The following is a 6,429-nucleotide window of genomic DNA, read 5'->3' as shown; positions in this document are numbered from 1 at the left end:
CGGGAGTGATGGGTGGGAGGTGGGCTGTTTCCCCCCCCCCCCGCCTGTTTAGCCTCTGGCATGTGAGACGGTGCCTGATCCCCACTGCTACACCATCACTGCACCCTCTTCTAGCAAAGGCGGTGGGAATGCCCCACTGGGGTGCAGAGCCCCTACCCTGCTCTGCTCCCCTGCGGTTCTGCAGGTTTGTGCTGCTCTTCGCCACCTCTGGATTTCCTAACCCGCAGGAACCCATTTACCTAGCCTGCTGAAACAAAGCTTTCAGTCAAATGCCCCTTGCTCATATGGCGGGTAGATGAAACCCAAGTGCTGGATGGATTTGGAGGGGCAGGCAGTGTGCCTTGCCTCGCTCAGCACCAGCTGAGGCGAGCTGTGCTCACACATTTCATCTGCCAGCATGGTGGGAGGTTCCTACCCTGTAATCAGAAACATGGGAGAGACTCCTTACACTGCCAGCTTTCCCCAAAATCAAATGTTGCATCTGCCAGTGGTGTGGGAGTAAGTACAGACCAGTGACCTTGGCTTCTAATGACACCAGGACCCTCTAGAGATCTGAGGTTTATCAGCAAAGCCCCTGTCCATGAAGCCATTTATCTCTGGCAGCTTCTTTTTGCGCAGCTGGAGCGGTGGTTGCATCCTGCCCTGGCCAAGCCAGTTCAGTCTGGGTAGGTGGAAATGGGCGGACGTGGCAGGGAGCTGTGCAGGGAGATGAAGGAGCTCAGCTGATCTGAGTGGTGAGGGGGTGGAGAACTGAGGGAGAAAGGGGAGAATTTGCGTTAGAAGTGATGTGGATTTTCACATGGTAAAAACTCAATGTCTCAATAATCCAGGGAGAGTGGTCATGCACACCTGGAAGCGAAGTCCAACAGCAAACTAGGAGAAGAAAAAAAAAAAATCCAGTGTAAAACAAAAAGATTAAACATTGTTTATTTAACAACAAGAATCAGCATTTTGAGGGCTGTGAACTGTGACTTGTGATGCTTGAAGCTGACAACGTTATTTTGAACACAAGACTCTCCACTTGGTCACAGTCAGTATTTCTGTGTGCTTTTCCTGCCCCACAGGCACACCCGAAGGCCTGTCCCTGGCATGAAGGACTTGTGAGCCACCAGTGTGGGCTGCAGGCCCTCCATGGAGAGCAGCTTCCCCCCAGAGTGGGCTGCAGCCCCTCTGTGGAGAGCAGCTGCTCACTGCAGTGACTGCAAGTTCAGGGCAAACCTGGGCATTTTCTCCTGCACTTGTCCTCAGGGGCAGCTGGGGACTCTCAGGGGGACCTTAACAATGGGCAAACAAACAGGCGAATACACAACTCCGTCCCAGGCGGACATGTGGTGTTAGCAAGCTTCCAATGGAGGCGTCCGAGACTCACTGACATGGCTGCGGGGAGCCAGGCACTGGAGGCCTCTGTAACCCAACTCTCCTACTTTTCTTTCCAGCTGGTCGAAATTCCCCCGGTACCTGGCATGCTGTGCTACAGCTGTCGTGGTCCCCTCTTGCGGGCCACCTCATGCAGCACCCACGCACCTCTGTGCTTTGGGAGCATACCTGAGCTGCACACCCAGTGTCCCCTTAACACCCTTGTCCCTTTTCCATCCTTTCAAGAGCTTTGACAGCAGGTTGGTTCTGCCTGGAGAAGATCAAGAAGGAGGACTCCTTTTTCAGCTGTCCAGGACACACTATCCGCTGTCACCCGGCCCTGCTGAGTGTGGGAGCGTTTGCTATTAAATGGCACTGAGTCCTGCCTGGCTGCTGGCATCCACTCGAGCACAGGGAGAGCTGCCTTTTCTGATGGGGGCAAGGAGAGGGGCAGAGAGGCAGCCCTGCCTCCCCTTCATTTTCAGGTGACCTGGCTGCATTGGTGAGACTGAGGGTAAGTGGCTCCACGCAGGCAGGAGCAAACTGCAGGCAGCCCTTGGAACAGACTCGAACATGGGCTTGAACTTTGACGCTACTCCTTCCAGCAGCCTTGAAAGGGAGGGAGAGCAGTGGCGTGACCAGCCCAGGTGGCTCTCGCTGACTCAACATAAACGTGTTTTTAAGCTCCTGGTGCAGTTGGCGGGGAACACGCTGTGCCCGTGGGTTCCCTGCCTCTCGCTCAGGAGGCTGCCAGAAAAACGCCAAGAGGGACTGCTGCTTCCCGCAGCCCCCAGCCCCGACCGGAGGAGGCTATGCTGTATACTTAGCAAGTGTTTGTCCTCAAAGAAAAAAAAGAGAAAATAAAGGATGGAAAGCTTTAAGCAGAACAAAAGAGCCAGCAGCTAGCAACTGAACAGCAGCCACGTGTTTCCTGAAGGGTATTTTTAAGGTTTATAATCGTTCACTCCTTATTTACAGTGCTGTTTTCTGTCCTATTGTCTAGCACTAGCTGCCAGTCTGCCCTCTGCTTAAACCAAGCTATTCACATCCAAGTGTCTGGAGCTCCACTGACTATGGGAGGCAAGCTTCAATTTTTTAGGCTCCCAGCCCCAAACAGCTGGAATAATCTTCCAGCCGTATTGAAGCGGACCCTCACATTGTTCTGGGTTTGGACACTCTTAATCCTTTTTTCAAAAAAGCCTCAGCTGTGTGAAATGAGCACAAGCTGTGGCTGGTCACTGTTGCGTGCTGTTAAAGAGCCCTGTCCTTCTGTCTCCAAGCGTGGGCAAAGCCCCTTTATCCCAGCTGAGCTCTTGGTGGCCAGGGACACAAGAACAAACTGCCTGCTTTGCCAAACGGGGACACACTTACACCTCAGGGACAAAGGCATCTCTGCACCCAGACTTCCCCAGCATGGACCTGGTCTCACCTGGCTTGAACAGAAAGGCTGAGAGCTGACCTGTCTCTGGTCTGGGGTGTTTGGAGCTCAAGGTTTTCCAGTATAAGGGTTGCACCGCATTGGATAAGGGGGATGGGTCTGAAGCAAAAGCTGTCAGCCAGTTCAGTACCTTTAAATTGGCCATATGTGCGTATATACATTTCTGTTCAATGTATCTTGAATGCCTAAATGTATGTCACATACTCCTCCTCCTCCCCAGGTGTGTTGTTTGATCGTAAATTCCTCCAGCACAACACATGCTATCTTGCAGACCTCATGGTAGGTAACACAGTGAGGCCGGCCTCTTGTCTGGCCTTGCACTCTGAAGGAGTTAAAAATTACTTTGCTTGTTGTCTTCCAGAGACCTTCAGGAGTGTATGTCTCCTCTACTGACCCGCAGCTCAAACCATTTTGGCTTTGTCCACAATTCACTGGTGCCAACAGGAAGCTTGTCACAGATTTCAGTGGATATGGTGTGAGGTCTAAAGATGAATTATTAATACTCTAATATTTACCATTTACATTGGTTAATATGTTGATCCCACATTATATTACCCTTTTTTATTGCTTGAAAAAGAAAACAAAGGTTTAGCGTATGTTAGAAGCACGTTACAGAAAAGAACAGTGAATTACATCAGCAGTTCTCAGACATGCTTATAGACAGCCTATTGATCCATTACCTATATTCTGTATTCCATACGCATACTCTATAAAAATGAGAACAATTGAATAACTGCTTCTGAATCTATTATTTTAAAAAAACTTTTATAAGTGAAAGCTTAATGTGATGTACACCAATATACTGCTATTCCACTAGAAATGTTTACATTAAAAAACCCAACAAACATTCTAGTGTTAATATACTTTAAACAAATGGTCAAGAGCATTTATTTTAGCCTTTCATTGTCAACAGCTTTGCTGGAATCTCCTTTCTGTTCTTATGAAATGAAGCAACCCCCCTCTGAAAGAGCATGCTGTCGAGGATAGACCTTCTCCCCCAAAATTCTCATTTCTTACAGCAGTGGTTGTGTTCATTCCTGGGAAGAAATGGGAGAATCTGCAGTTGTTCTCTGCTCTGTTTGACTGCAATAGTGCAGGTTTAAAGTCAAGACACATCCTCTCCCTTAACATCAATGCTCACAGGTGAAGAATATCATTCTGCTGCAGACCAAAGAATAAGGCAAGGACAACTCTTTGGAGAAGGATGAAAACATCTCTTTCAGTCAGTCCTGAATACTAATCTCTGTGATATAATTTCCAAGGTCTGCCTACATCAATTTATAGTACTCCAGTGAGTAGTTTTGCCATTTCTCCAGCTGTACTGACATGGATGTTGTCATTCAAGAGACAGAAGCCTGGGAATATGCAGAAGGTGCTATGATTTTTTTTTTCTCAAGTGAACTGATCATCCAGGGGCCTTGAAAAATCATCAAAAGCTTTTGGAAGTGTGACATGCCTCCAAAGCACTGTTCCCATCCTTCAGTTACAGAAGGTATGCTCAGCGCGTGCACAGCCTGGCACCAGCAGCAGGAGTAGGAAGAACAGAGGCACAGGAGGGCAAGGCCACAGAGGCAAAGCTCATGATGTGATCTGGACCAGCAGAAGGCTTCTGGGCATCTCCACAAATAACATGAATAATGAAAACTTAAGAGTGTCCCCAGTCCGGGTTTGAAAATGAAGCTTTTTTCATCATGCATTTATGTAAAACCTGAGGCACAGTTGATTAGAAACAAGGGAGAGTTGTCCATTGAGTTCAGAGGGTTTTATAACAGGCCCTAACTAAGCACAAACAAGTGCTTCTGTGTCAACACAAACTAAGTTTTATGCCTGAGCAAACAGCTTCCTACGGTCTGTGAAGCAATGACACATACCTGTTAATATCCAGAGTAGTATAAACCGTCCGGTCCACCCCCACACGAAGGTTGAATTCCTCCAGTAATACCCTTTGTAAGCAGGGGAGTGACTCTGGGTCACCAATACATTTTGCAATGCACGTTACTCATTGTGCCACATGCCACAGCGATTGGAGGAAAGGACAAGTATCCCTGCCAGGTATTCCACCCTGTTTCCCAGTTAATTTGTTAAAAATCAACCAGGACTGTTATGGACAGTAAAGCCACTAGAAAAGAGAAAGCCACAAGCATAAACACTCAGAAAAGAGCCTTCAATGCATCTGATTTCTCGGTATGCCTCATGGTATTTAACAATCAGCATCAGTTACAGTTAGCTCCTAATTTTCTGTAAAAGGCCTGTCCAGTTAGCAAGTTAAGTGGTATTTGGGTGTCCCAGGAGGAGTAAGCGTGGCTCAGACAGAGCTCTCAGGTGCTTGCGCTGCTGCCCTGTGGGGTACAGAGACCTGAGTCATGAGCCTCACGCTGTCTCCTGTGGTCGTGTGGCACCGTGGGCAGCCCCAAACCCAGACAGACCTGCGATGCTAGGAAATGCAGCCAGCGGTGACAAGCAGCACAGAGGCAGCTCCAGGCTGACAGAGCTTGTGCCGGCAGCCAGTGGGGTTTCTCTGCAGTGATCCCACTGGCACTTGCTGGGATTTTCCATTATGTATCCACCCTGTCCAGCAATGACAGAGCAGTGATGTCATTTTGAGCTCTGTATTTCCCACAACCACCCAGAATTAGTAAGGGGACTTGAGTGATTTACCTAAACATAAACATTCATTGATAATTGAGAAAGCCAAGAGCTTCCATACAAGGTATTTGCATGGGACTGGCAGATGTGACAAAGGACCTGTGGAAGATCCCTGTTCTTCTGGAGTGACAGATGAGAGACAGGCAGAGTACTCTAGGGTTCCTCATGTAGCATCAGGTGTCTATTTTTAGGCAACTGAATTAGCTGGGAGTCAACTCACAGCTGAAACCATCTAAATGCAGGTGCTTACATGTGCCCCGGGTGTCTAGGGTCTCACTGCAGTTAGTTGAACTCTCCCATTGAAGACAGGAGAGCTGTTCAGGTGGCCAGATGTAGGTGTCTGCTTCAGGAGGAGCTGATAGCTTTCTGGGGTCCTCTGGATATATCAACTCTGGTCACTAGAGAGGGAGCTCAGATATCCAACTCACCCATCAGCACATACATACAGACACGTACATAATGTCATGATAAGGTGTTGTATTTGGTGTGCTGAATCCCACGCCAAGGTTCTTGGTTTTCAGGCCCAGTCCCTTAAGGAGACATAGTACAGAAAGCCCAACCTATAAACAACAATGGAAACAATTACATTTTTTTACTTGCTTTTCTTACTTGCCTTCCAGACAGGGAATATCTGGTTGTATCATAGTAATGTAACTTAAAGTGTAGTCGTCCTAAACTAGAAAGTGTCTGTCACCTTCCAGGAGGATGCTCTGCAGCCCCAAATGGTGGGAATGGTGGTCACTCCTTTTGCCGTTTCCTGGCATCGCAGGTCTGTCTGGGTTTTCAGGACATGACTCCAGGAAGGCGGCGCGAGCCTCATTCCTCGAGGCTCTCCCCCTCACACAGCAGGAAATCAGGTAGATCCTTTCTTTTCTTGCCTCTTCCTGCTAGGAACTGCAAAGCAAGGGGGTGACACAGGAAAATCTGCGCTAATTCTATGTGGGCCATTTTGTTGCACTGTTTTGGTTTTCTTTCATAGTTGCAGCAGG

The sequence above is a fragment of the Pygoscelis adeliae genome, unplaced genomic scaffold (genome assembly GCF_000699105.1).
Source record: "Pygoscelis adeliae isolate BGI_AS28 unplaced genomic scaffold, ASM69910v1 Scaffold27, whole genome shotgun sequence".
NCBI classification, from domain to species: domain Eukaryota; kingdom Metazoa; phylum Chordata; class Aves; order Sphenisciformes; family Spheniscidae; genus Pygoscelis; species Pygoscelis adeliae.
The sequence above is the reverse complement of the archived record's forward strand: the minus strand, read 5'-3'. Positions refer to the sequence as shown.